The following is a 14,442-nucleotide window of genomic DNA, read 5'->3' as shown; positions in this document are numbered from 1 at the left end:
CCAACAGGTCAGGGAGGAAGATATGATGAGCGACCTCATCAAATTCCTGCTTCTGAATACCGGACTTTGCGATTGTATGCAGGAGATGCTAGGTTTCGACAATGCATTCCTTATTTGTTTCATCTCCTGTTTGAAAGCGATCTGTCTGGACTGTCATATGCAGTGAACCACATCTTGAAAAGTGGTATACACATGCAAAACATCTCGGCAAGTGACTTTATGGATAAAGTCAATGTCCAAGACAGTATTTTGGATTCTCACCTGATTAATCTCATGGCGTGTCAGCGTGGTACTAATGAGTACTGGTACCGTCGTCATGGTGATTTAAAATGTATGCTGAGGAACTTAGGTACTCCCACATGGTTCCTCACTCTGAGCTGTGCCGAGTATGGCTGGGAAGACTTACTTGAATTTCTACGAGAGGCAAATGCTAACGTAGAAAACATCGAATTCAAGACACCCGGAGAACTGTGCTCTTTGGATCCAGTCAATGTATGTAGGTACTTCAATCATAGATTTGAAGCTATGATGTCTTTCATCATGAATAAGAAGAATCCACCTCTTGGAGAGGTGTTGGATTTCTTCTGGAGAAAGGAGTACCAAGCAAAAGGTGCTCCTCATATACATATGTTGCTGTGGATCAAGGATGCACCTAAATTTGGAACGGATCCAGAAGACTCAGTGATGAGTTTTATACAACAGTATTCTACGTGTGCTGTTCCAAACGCAAAGGAGAAGAAAAGCCTAAGAGAAAAAGTTCTGCGTTTCCAAAGCCATCGATGTGGAAAGTACTGTCGTCGTAAATTCCGAAACAAGGACAAGTTCTACACCAAATGTCGTTTCGGTTTTCCACGACCGGTGATTTCTAAAGGAAGAGTAAACAGTTTGATGTCTTCGCTGCGACATAATGTGATGAAGAAATCACCTAAAAACACATACAATTTGAAGAGGAACGAAGAGTCCAAGTACATCAACGACTACAACCCGGTGATTTTGTCCATGTGGAATGCTAACATGGATATACAGTTTGTGGCTGATAACTGTATGGCTGTGGCTCGGTATGTGACGTCTTACATCACCAAAAAAGAGAAGACAGAATTGAAGGATATGTGGGAGGACATTTCCCATGAAAAGAGCCTCAGCAAGAAGTTGTACAGTTTCAGTCTGAAGATGTTGTCGCATCGAGAAATCGGAGCGTACGAATGTTCTGACCGGTTGTCTTCAGCAAGTCTCTATGCCAAGTCCAGGAGTATCATTTGGGCGAGTCTTGGTCTTGCTGCAACGCGTAATCGAGTTCTCAAACCTGTGCGGGAAATTGAGTATTTGGCGGAAAAGGAGCCAAACAGTACCGACATTTTGAAGACCAACATGTTGGATACATATTATCCAAATCGAAGCAGTCACCTCGAGAATGTTTGTCTGTATGAGGTTCTGCAAAATTACATATTCAAGAGGAACATCAAAGAAGATACTGAGAAAGGAGTGTATGCTGTAATAGGAAGTGAGGGATGTCTGGTCAAGCAAAGAAAATGCCACTTGGTAAACCATCGAAAATTGAGTGGCGAATCTCCTGAAAAAAAGGAGTTTTTCTATTTGGCACTTTTGCAACTTTTCAAGCCTTGGCGTGCAGAAGAGGAACTGCTTGGAGATTTTCTCTGTTACGAAGACTCTTTCAATGCCGCCAAGGAGACCATAGAATGTCCTGCTTTTCCCAAATACGTAGAAATGTTGAATGCGGAAATTGAGCAGGAAGCAATGATTGCAGCCGAGATTGCCAGAGACAGTTCTCAGGACAGTCAGAGTTCTGCTTCATTGAGTCAGGATCCACTAGGAGGACCTGTTATCGAAAATGAAGCTGCCACTGCTATGAATGAAGTGGAAAGAGCCATGGCACATGCTCAGGAGGATGCGGTTAACTTAGAAGAGTTGGAAAAGACAACTCAACGTTGAGCAGAGGAAAATATATGACGAAGTTACCATGCAAATTGATCATGGATTAAGTAATGACAAGAAAGAGTGCTCATGTACGTCGTTGAAGCCTGTCCGACTGTACGTGAGTGGAGAAGCGGGAACTGGAAAAAGTTTCCTCATTAAAGCAATTTCATGCTATTTGCAGGAAAGGACAGAGTCATCGCTGTCTTGTGTTGTCACCGCTCCAACTGGACGTGCAGCACATAACATTAAAGGGATTACTTTACATCGTTTACTGATGCTGCCAATGGAGCATGACAACAAATTACAATATCACAAGCTATCTGGAGATGCTTGTTTTGAAGTTTCAAGAATCTTGAGGAAATTGAAACTTCTTATCATTGACGAAGTAAGCATGGTTTCCAATGTCATGCTTGCCTTTGTGCATTTGAGAATGCAAGAAGTTCTCAAAACAGAGTATGATGTGTTATTTGGTGGCAAACACATCATTGTTTTCGGAGATCTTCTGCAGCTGACACCAGTGAAAGGGCAACCTGTGTTCAAAATGCTCACGCATGAAGATACCAGGAAGTGCCTAGGCAGCATTGGCAACGTCAATATATGGTTAAACTTCAATTATGCTGAACTGCATGAAAATATGCGTCAGGCGAAGGATGAAGTTTACAAGACTATTCTACAAGATGTTAGAATTGGAAAAGTGACCGAGCATGGGAAAGAAGCTTTACATGCACGATTACTGTCAAATTTATATCCAGAACAAGATGTTGTGCCTGAGAATATTTTTCAGAAAATTACTGAGAAGAAATCTGGAATATGTTTGATGCCAACTCTTGCAGAATGTGCCAAATTCAACAACAAAATGTTGCATTTAGAAAAGCAAGAGATTGTGAAACTGGAAGCTATTGACAGAGTAGAGCATATGGGATCAACAATTATTTTGTCTGAGAATCTGAAAACAAAATTGGATTCATTAGAGAAGAGTATATCTAAAACTGCAGGTTTTGAAAAGACTCTGAATGTGTGCTTGAACTGCCGTATAATTTTAAGAAGGAATTTACATGTTGAAAGAGGTCTGGTAAATGGATCAATGGGTAATGTTGTTGATTTTGTAAAATACAGAAATAGAGATGGAATTAAATTTTTAAAAATTAAATTTGATGGCATTGAGGAAGTACAGCTAATTGGTCGTTGCTCTGCTAGATTTTTGCTTGTAAAAGACTTATATGTTCGCCGTAAGCAGTTTCCTGTTTGCTTGGCATATGCGGTGACAATCCATAAATCGCAAGGTTTAAGTGTAGACAGTGCATTGGTGAATATTGACAGTTCTGTGTTCAAGGAGGGTATGGCATATGTGGCATTGTCACGAGTTAGAACTTTATCGGGATTGTACTTGATTGAGTGTGATGTCACAAGCATTTGTGCGGATCTAGATTGTGTTAAGGAATACAATAGGTTAAGAAGAGAGTATGCGCCACATTTGCCTCAATATCCTTTGTTTGAGAAACGTGTGGTAGGCCGGAAACGAAGAAATGTAACCAATACTGGGGAGGTTGTAGCAAAAAGACGAAAAGTCGATGAACCTGAAATTATAAGCAGAAACAAAAAGAATTCTGTTGAAGATGTTGTTGGTTTTCAATTTGAAAACAGTTCTGGTGTCAACTGCTATGCTAATGTAGTGGTTAATGTTTTATTTTCTCTAGAAAATGTAAAAGAAGAGATTGTGGTCAATTCTGATCAAAGATTTTGCAGTTTGTTAAATTCTGTGTTAGAGAAATGTAGCACTGATAGAACAAACATAGAAAGTGTGTCTGAAATTCGAAATCTGTTAGACAGATGTTCAGGCCAAACACAATTCTCTCAAAATATTCAGCAAGATTGTCAGGAGTTTTTAATGTATATGCTTGATGTATTGCATGCTGAAGGTGTAGATGTAGATCAGCTGTTTGGGCTTTCTTATCAATGGCAGCATGACTGCGAGAACTGTATGGTATCAAGTACTACTAGTGTAGACTCAGAAAGATTTATATATTTAACTTTGCCAGACAGTAAATCAGTCTCCTTTAATAAGCTAGTAAAAGCAGCTGATCACAACATGGAGTGTAGCCAATGTAAATCTGAAATGATGTCCACATTATTTATACGAACATATGGCCAGTATGTCATTTTAATGTTCCAACGATGTAGGCCTGATGGAACAAAATTGACAACTTTAATTAAAAAATTTGTGGCTTCGCAGTTGTCAATATCAGGAAGGGCTTTTGTAACTGCAGCAATTATATATCATGACGGTCCTTCAATAACATCAGGACATTACACAGCTTATTTAAAGTCTAGAAATGGCTGGTCATTTTGCAATGATTCTGTTTTAATTTTCAAAAAAGAATTGCCGTATGACCTTAAAAACTCTTACCTGGTGTTTTTAAAACCAAAATTTTAGGGAAAGAATCTCGGGATGTGCTCTGTGGAATTTCAAGAAGTTCTAATGGCTCCTACACGATTTGGCCTTGAGGATAAGTGTAGTTCAGAGACATAACTTCTAACCATAAGACTGGACGTCATGGAGAAATAAGTGCACTTTGAATGAGTTCAGAAAAACTATTTCTTTTTATAAGCTAATTGAAGCAGCCAATCAAAACATAGAGTAGAGGGAATGTAAGTCTGCAATGCTGTCTACTGTTTTACATTGCTTTGTGATTAAAAGTGATGTAGAGAATTAAATAATTGTAGTAGTCATAGAGGTAGTGTAAGTCTGCTTCATAGTAAGCAGTATCAGTGTCATAGGAAATGTAGAACATGACTGAGCAAGAAGGGGAAGATATTACTATTCCAGGATTGTGAAAATGATCTTCAACATTTTAATTCTGAAAGTTGCAGAAATGCCAAATGACGGGATTGGCTTACAAGAAATCCAAGAGTTATAAATGGCTCTGACAAGATTTGGCTTTGTGGAAACTTGTGGTAGAGAGCAAGAAGTCATTTATTGCATGTAACATGTTTTTAAAAACGATGGAGGTTTTCTTTCAGAAAGTGGCGGGCTGAAAGTAATAACAGCACAACAGAGTGTAAGCTGTTCATAGGACATCCTTTGACGTCATGGAAAGTAAGTTAACTTTAAGGAGTTCTGAATTCTGATTTGTTATGTTGTATGGGTTTTTTAAACACAATCATTTTGATTGTGGTTTTTTTTCCCCGCTGTTATATGATGAATACCTTCAAGTCACTGTTTTTAGTGAATTTTGATACATTCTGAGAACAGCAAAAATAAACCATTTAACATGTATAATTAATTCTGTACTGTTTGCATTTATGATGTATATGTAGAACTGTGTAGGAGGCATGGAGAAGGTGAGGCTTCTGTAAGTGTCAAAGTTGTTGCATGCAGTGCTGCACTTCTGCGTACTCTTTCATATGCTGGACTACATCTGCACAATGAGATACCTAAGCAAAGGAAACACAAGTGATGTGATTGTGAAATGAGCAAAAGAAATTGCACGTATTTCAATTACATCACCTGTGTTTCCTATCATTACGAATCACATTGTGCAGATCAAGTTTAGGTCTGTCCAGGGAAACATAGGAGGTTTGGACTTTGTTCAAGAGTGCAGTGGACATGACTCACTTCATTGGTAGACCTTCACATGTATTATGTCCTCTATTCTCTTCAACAACTCGAAATTTCATCTGCAACCCTGAGTAGGCCTCACCTCAAACAAACCTCTGGATAGGACACATCTTATTGGCATCCTGAAGCAATCATTTAAAATGTTAGTGTCTTGCGACACTTTTCTGAGACAACAGCAATGCAAAAGATGCACCATGTTTTAAGATAGGCCTCACTTCATCTGCATCAAGATACTGTTAGTTTAAAATGTATATCTTTAGGACTGTGTAGGGGGCCTGGAGAAGCAGAAGCTTCTGTAAGTGTCAAAGTTGTTGAAAAACTGTTTGTCCTTCAATCTTTTCCCTTGTCTTTTGTAATTTTTAAATACATGTTTTAATATTTTTCAAATGTTTGTTCTCTCTTTCACAGATTGAAAGTATAAAAACAAAAAGTGAGTAATTTAACGACAATTATAAGGTAAATGTTTTGTACTCTTTTCGTTACATTTCTATCACATTTAACTTCTATTAGTTCCACTGCTTCATTTCTTTAACCCTCAGTTTCCTGCCTTTGCTACTTCCCTCATTCCTTTCTCTATTACCTACTTACTCAACTCCTTCCACTCTTTTTCTCAGTCCCTCTCTTCTCATAGTTCCTCACTCTTGTTCACTCACTCCGTCTCTATTACTCTTAGTGTCTTTGACTGATCACTCTATCACTATTTGTTCATAATGCTTTCTCTGTGTAGTTGAAGCACACTAAGGGGCATATTATGAACACAGCCAATAAAATTATTGCTGTTTTTATTGGCAGAAAACTGGTGCAAAAGTGGTTTTAGCGGCAGTTTTCTGCCGCAAAAGCGGCTTTAGCGACACATTTCTGCCAATAAAAGCTGCAAAACTTTTATTGCCTATGTTGATGATATGGCTCTATGTTACTTACATTTCTTTGCTGTTTCAATTAATCTTTTTCTGTTATTTTTTGTTTTCTGTTTTCTATTTTTTCTCTCTGTTATTCCCCATGTTTTAATCTTATTTTGAACATTCACTCACATTCTCCAAGAAACTCTTCTTTGTTAATGTTATACTCTCTTTTTTTTTCTTTCACTTCCTTATCTATTTTGTTTTTCACAATTATACCCTCTTCCGTCTTTTCTTCGGTAAATAGATCTATTAAACAGTATCTCTTCTTTACTCCCTATAGCTGTCTTTCTTTTAACATCACTCTCTGTTTACTTTCCTTATACTTACTCTTTTTTTTTTTTAAATGTTTTTGGTTAGCTCCCGGTCCGCGTACCGGGAAGCTAACCGGGAAGCGAACCAAAAGAAATAGAGCTTGCCAGAGTGCTAAACATTCTAGCAATTTTTTTTGAAAGGGGAGGTAGTTCTGAAAAGAACTTTTTTTTTATATTTTTGTTGTTTTATATTTTTTTTATTTTTTTTTATTTTTTGTTTTTTTTGTATTTTTTGAACGATTTTATATTTTTTTGTTTTTTTTGGGGGGGGGAAACAACAAAAAACAGGCATTGAAAAGGGCTCAACAGGAGCAAAAAAAAAAATTACTGGGGGCGGTTAGGGCAATTATGATGTTCATAAGCCAGGTTGATAGCATTTATACTCATATTGCCACATGCTATCAACGCACCACAGTGCATACAAGTATGTTTCATGTGGCCAAAATTCTCTTGTATGTTTGGCACAGTTTCCCGTGCCTCTGCTGGTGTCAATGAAATTGACGATCTTGATCTGGCCACAGGAGTTGATGTTGGATTTTCCTCCAAATCCCGTATTTCCGCCCGGCTGTAATTAAGTGGATGCTTCCTGGTCATGTGCCTGTGCATAGTATAGTTCCCATAACTATACTTCTTATCCGTCCCCCTTGATAATTTATCTTTGCAGATGAGGCAGGTGACATACCTCGCATTCACTTTTTTTTGGCCAGGAGGGATTGAATAAAACTGCCAGATGAAACTGGCTTTCTTATGGGAAACCCGGGGCAGCTCTTCCAAGAACTGTGGTTCTTCTCCCTCCTCTTCCTCCATTTCTTCCTCTTCCTCCTCTGTGTTGGTCATGACCTGGGGAGGTGGTCCTCTCTTCCCATGAGGAGGTGGAGGTGGTGGTGGGGGTGCACCAGCTGAAGCAACTACTGAAGCCATTTCTGAAGTATTAATAAAGGTCTTCCTCTCACAATGATGAAAGTCAGAGTGAGGAAAGAAGGAGGGGTTTTCATCATTTGGGAAAAACAATAGTTCTCAACCAATGAAAAGTGTTATTTTTAGGTCACCTGACCTAGCCTTACATGATTATGAAACCAAAAGTGAAATGAACCAATGAAAAGTTTTATTAACAAGTCACATGACCTCTCACGCTCATGTTACGCGCTGCGGAACGCGCCCCGGTTAGCTTCCGGGTCGCTGCACTTCGCGCCTCGGTCCGCGCCCCGGAGCACTTCCGGGTGCGCTAACGCGGTACGTCACAAGACGCATTACGCGGCAACGCGATACGTCGCGCTTTCGCAACGCGCCGCGGATCGCTTCCGGGGAGCTGCGTTTCGCGCCTCGGTCCGCGCCCCGGGGCACTTCCGGGTGCGCTAACGCGGTACGTCATAAGACGCATTACGCGGCAACGCGATACGTCGCGCTTTCGCGACGCGTCACGATGTTGATTTCTTACCGGTTCGCGGACCGGGTCGCGGCATCAATTTGAGCTAACGGAAAGCTTTCCGGTTCGCGGACCGGGAGCGAAACAAAAAAAATATTTAAAAAATAATTATTAATACACATATAAAATATATTTTTGGATTTAAAGAAGAATACATTTTACAGCTATAGATATTAGCTTTTAAAAAACCAATGAAATTCACTGAAAAAACCATAGGTTATAGACCATATATAGTTAGGAATTAGCATTTACAAAACCTTGAAAATTCACTGAAAATCAGTGATGTCATTTGAGATGTCATCAGTGATGTCATCAGTGATGTCATTTGAGATGTCATCAGTGATGTCACTGACCATGTCATGAATGATGTAATATGTGACATGATCAGCAGTGGATTGCGGGTGCGCGATATATAGTTAGTACAACTAACTATATATGGAATTTCAATGGTTTTGTGTGAGTAAAATAAGTTTTTTTAAATGCTAATTCCTAACTATATATGGTGTATAACCTATGGTTTTTTTCAGTGAATATATATATATATATATATATATATATATATATATATATATATATATATATATATAACAAATCTACAAACCTCGTTATGGCCGGGACTCATCCGCCATGGTGAGCACTAAGGAACAAGGTTACCTCATTCCATTACGACTCACTATGCAATTCCAAAATAAACGGCCAATTCAGAAAATGCAAGGGGCGATTTATTCAATTTCCAAATTAATAGGCAACAACGAACCCACGTATAGCGAGATGTGGAAGATCAAGTGACTTTTTAACCAGTAACTGCAATATGATCTGATTTGTTTTGACAGCTGCCTGTGATCACGGATTTGGCGTTGGGCTGTGAGTTGATTCCTGCTTGCTGCAAGATTAAAGACGCTTGATAGGGAGTGCGTCTCCATTTCCCTGTGGTGGAGATGTGAAAGTTGATATTACAGTAGCCTACCGGGAGACTGCACCACCTCGATATGTGGGCCAAGAGACCAGTGATGTTGGATCACAATTTGGAACGTTTTAGCGTCACAAAGTATTTTAAGCAAACAAGAATATGGATATAATTGTGCTGGATATCTATTGACCTATTTCAGGAACAATGAAACGTTGTGCAGACTTCTGATCACAGAATGCATTGTGGTTATCATTAGAAGCTCACATAGAGCGAGATGTGGAAGATCATGTGTTTATTTAACCAGTAAGTGCAATATGATTTGATTTGCTTTGCCAGCTGAGAGTGAGCAAGTACTTGAGAAGTCTCAAACACATTGGGCCATGATTAGATTCCTGCTTGCTGCCAGATTTAAGATTCTTGAGAAAGAGTGCCTCTCCATTTGTCTGTGGCGGAGATGTGAAACTTGATATTACTGTAGCCTAATGAGAGATTTCACCACCGCGATATGCGGGGCCAAGAGACCTGTGATATTGGATCTCAATATGGAACTTTTTTGCATGGTGAAGTATTTTAAGCAAACAAGAATATGGATATAATTGTGCTGGATATCTATTTACCTATTTCAGTAACAATGAAATGTTCTGCAGACCACTGATCACAGAATGCATTGTGGTAGTAATGCCACGCTCACGTAGAGCGAGATGTGGAAGATCATGTGACTATTTAACCAGTAACTGAAATATGATTTGATTTGTTTTGCCAGCTGCCCGTGATCAAGGACTTGAGGAGTCCGAAACACATTGGGCCGTGATTTGATTCCTGCTTGCTGTAAATTTGATAAAAATGTCTGTTCTCCCAAATGGTATACCACTAGTTTTTTCTATAGTCGAAATAAATAAAATCCAGGGGAAAATATCAAGTTTTATTCTCGGGGGTGAACCTCTCATGGAAAAAAGTACAGATCAGCCTTTAAAAAGGGCCGGTTAGCATTGCCAGACCTTAAACTTTATTGCATGACCTTCCGATTAAAAAATATCCGTATGTTGGCATGGGAGCCCATTAGTACCGCATGAGGGTCAATACTAAGAGAAATAGCTAAAGAACTGAGCCCAAAGAATTCCTATACAAATTTGGAGCCCAGTTTCTTTTTTTTTTTTTTAAATGTCAGGCAAAATGTCCTAAAAGCTGCCCTGAAATTGTGGCTTACAGTGAGATGACTATTAAAGATTGGTTATTTTTCTGATTTTTCTCCAAGGAACACTGGAGTGTATGAAAAACAGGCGGGGATAACAAACTGGGGGGACCTGTTAACAACAGAAGGTATGATCCCTTGGGAGGTAATAAACAACCGGACAAGTAATAAGCTATCTAGGTTTAAGTATGTGCAGCTTACTTCATGTTCTTCCACTGAGGAGGTGGGGGGCAGGTGGGATTTTGAATCTTCACTACAGGATACAAACCCAAGCACTAAAGAGGTGGCAAAATGGTATGGACAGTTCTTGGAGGCAGAAGATGGGAAACTGCAGGCCCCCTCGGACATCTAGATAAGCACACTACAGGAAGGCAGTATACAGTCTCTGTGGAGAGATTCCTTGAAAATCTTATATGCTACAGTATCTCCTGCTAATTTCAGACGTCATAGCTTTTTTGTCATCAACAGGTTATATTGGATCTCACAAATATTAGCCAAGTTTGTGCTGCAACAGGTTCCCTGCTGTAAAAGGTGCAATCTGTTAAGGGCCAATGATGTCTATGTTTTCTTCACCTGTCCAGGTATCCAAGAATTTTGGAAGAATGTCGATACCACCATAAGGGCAATTTTAGCGGAGAACATAGGGGCATATTAGCAAGAACCTCATTAAAATGATCGCCGTTTTAGCGGCAGGAAACTGCTGCTAAAATGGCGTTAACGGGCTTGCTAATATGCGTTATAGAATTCCAATAGAAGCCCAGGTTAGGTGTGCATTGTGGTTTATTATGCCAAGCTCACATAGAGCGAGATGTGGAAGATCATGTGACTATTTAACCAGTAACTGCAATATGATTTGATTTGTTTTGCCAGCTGCACATGATCAAGGACTTGAGAAGTCCAAAACGCGTTTGGCCGTGATTTGATTCCTGCTTGCATTAAAGATCTTTGAGAGAGAGTGCATCTCCATTTCTCTGTGGTGGAGATGTGAAACTTGATATATATTTAGGGTCTTCCGTGTTCTTGCTAGTTGGTCAGCCGAGGATTGATGGCGTGGCGTGGCAGCAGGAGTACAAGTGTGGAAATATATATATATATATATATATATATATATATATATATATATTTTCCAGAAGCCCCAACATATAAGAGAACATGCAGGCACTCCCGGTGAGCATAAATTCTTTTATTGAATCATGTCAAAAAGACGATGTCCGTTCTGAAGCGTTTCAGCTGATCCCAGGCTATGGTTGCGGTCGAAACCCATCATGTACAAATCATTTAGCTTGTTTTTATGGATTAACCAAAGTAAAGCACTTACGCACTTTGAAGGAGTCCGTGCCTACTTCTTTGGTGAAGTATTTTGGAATGGAGGATTGAATTTGGTATATATATATATATATATATATTACCTACTGGCAGTCGCCAGTAGGTATATATAGTTAGGATTTTTTCTCTATGGGATTTTTGAAAATTCTATGTCTAATAACTTTGGCGTTTGTGGACGGAATTGGCTGAAATTTTCAGGAAAATGGCACATTTTGTTTCTGAGCAGCCCCATAAAATTTGGGGGGGGTTCGTCAAGGGGGGGCCGAGAAAAAAGGGGGGTCCCAAAACGCGTTTTTCCAATGTTAATTTCCATAGGGCGGTTGGCCTCACTTTTAGCCCGAACGGCTGAATGGATTTGCACGAAACTTGGCAAAATTGTAGGGAATGGTAGCCCGATGTGCCTTTGCTAGGTCTCAATATATGTGCTCCAGTGGATTTTGAGAAATTAACGTTCAAAAAAAGATATATATCTGTAACAGCGCACCGGGCAGCGCTCCGCTTCGCGTACTTTTCGCGTTACGGAGCTTTGTGAAGCGAAGCTGATTGGTTCTCCGGCGTCTGTAAACATTCCAAACAGTCCGTAGCGGCCGCCATCTTGTCTCTCGGTAGGATCGAGAGACAAGAGGAGGGCAAAGCGAAGGGCCAAATGACCATAAGGGGGCATAGTAGATCCTCCCTGACCCCCTAGGTTTGATGTGGAGGTTTTAAAAGGGCCCCGCGGGGCAAAAAAAAATAAAATAATAATAATCGAACGGCTGAATGGATTTGCACGAAACTTGGCAAAACTGTAGGGACTGGTAGCCCGATGTGCCTTTGCTAGGTCTCAATATATGTGCTCCAGTGGATTTTGAGAAATTAACGTTCAAAAAAAGATATATATCTGTAACAGCGCTGCGGGCAGCGCTCCACTTCGCGTACTTTTCGCGTTATGGAGCTTTGTGAAGCGAAGCTGATTGGTTCTCCGGCGTCTGTAAACATTCCAAACAGTCCGTAGCGGCCGCCATCTTGTCTCTCGGTAGGATCAAGAGACAAGAGGAGGCCAAAGCGAAGGGGCAAATGACCATAAGGGGGCATAGTAGATCCTCCCTGACCCCATAGGTTTGATGTGGAGGCTTTAAAAGGACTCCGCGGGGCAAAAAAAAAAAAAAAAAATCGTTTTTTTGGTGGGGTGCGCCCGGTTAGCGTAACGGGAAGCGGACTGGGGAGCGTACTACAAGGAAAGAAGAATGATTGACTTTTAACTTATTGTATGTTTATAGACTTTTTTTTTACTTTTTTTTCTGCTGAGTGACGTCTCGGCCTATCTCCACGGGATGCAGTCCCTACCATCTCGGCGTTTAAGCCCAGGGGGACCGGTAGTGTGGGAGAGATAACGGGGCATATTATCAAGGGGGTTTATCTCCGCTTTTTTGGCTTTAAAAGCCAAGAAAGCGGAGATAAAATTATCTCCCTATTACCTAGCTGTCGCTAACACCAGTTAGCGACCGCTAGTAGGAGATAGCGACCATCTTGGGCCCCACTTTGCATGTCAGTGATATTTATCACTAATGACATGCAAAGTGGGCATGCCAAGATGTTAGCAACTGGAAACAGTCGCTAACATCGCTATCTCCTATTACCAACTTTTGGAGATATTCGCGCTAAGCGTGAATATCTCCAAAAAGTAACACCTGCCCTGAGCAGTTCTTAGCCATGTTATCCAATGGGAGGTGGATAACATGGCTAAGAGCATTAGCTCGGTAATGCATGAATATCGCTGACTTTTCAGCGATATTCATGCATTGCGGCCGTTTTTTATCGCATTTGCGATAAACCTTGATAATAGCAAGGTTTATCTGCGATAATTTCTGATGATGCTTAGCGGTAAAAAATTCGTTGCTAAGCATCGTTAGCGATAAATATCGCTTAACTTTGGTAATATGCCCCAACGTCTGTTAACGTTCGATTCGAAGGAAATCAGGAAGTGTTGAAAAACATTGTCTGCGCCATCTTGCCTTTTTCCAAATGCCACACTTTTGTCGTGCACGGCAGCCATTTTAGATGCCTTGACCAGACCCACTCTCTGCACGCTGTCGATCCGTAGCATGGCTCCCCACCCTCGCAAGCATCTCCCCCAGGCACTGGTCACCCCCGCTCTCTGTCTTATGCATGGGCAATAAACCTCCCCCCATCTGCGCTGTTCTTCCCTGAGAATCACACTCTGTGCCCGCCCGACACCTCCCTTTCGCCCTATTCACTACCGCACCCTCTGACACTCCTCTTCCTCTGTGTCCGATTGTCCAGGCCGGTCCCAGGCTATCAGCTAGCCCTGCAGATGTAGTTTATGGCCCCAGCTGTAAAGAATCACCCCTCTTCAAAGGAGTTACAGTAGATCAAGGTCCCCACCCGATGAGATCCGTCACACCACACGCGTTCCTACTATCTGAAAACCATCCTGTATTGTGATTGGGGAGGGGACCGAGCCTGAAGCGGAAGATTCCAGGGATGACTCTTTGTACATCAAAGTTTTTACAATTATGTGTCACATTAAAAATATATCGCACTCCAACAAAGTAGTAGGATTATAAAACTTTAATAACTTATAAATATATACAACAAAACAAAAACAGTAAAAACATTTAAACATTTTTAGGGAAAAAGAAGGAACAATGGTCAGTAGCGGTCGGTTGTGCGAATAGTCCCAAGGCAGCACAACGTCCAGATTTCTGGACGGCACCCAGGTGATGTTGCCTGGGTGCCGCACTGATTTGGGTATCCGGCGTGGGGCGTCCCGGGGGGTGGGTCGTCAGTAGCGGTCTGTTGTGCGAATAGTTCCAAGGCA

This window comes from Lissotriton helveticus, chromosome 1_1 (genome assembly GCF_964261635.1).
Source record: "Lissotriton helveticus chromosome 1_1, aLisHel1.1, whole genome shotgun sequence".
Lineage (NCBI taxonomy): Eukaryota > Metazoa > Chordata > Amphibia > Caudata > Salamandridae > Lissotriton > Lissotriton helveticus.
Note: the sequence above shows the minus strand (reverse complement) of the source record.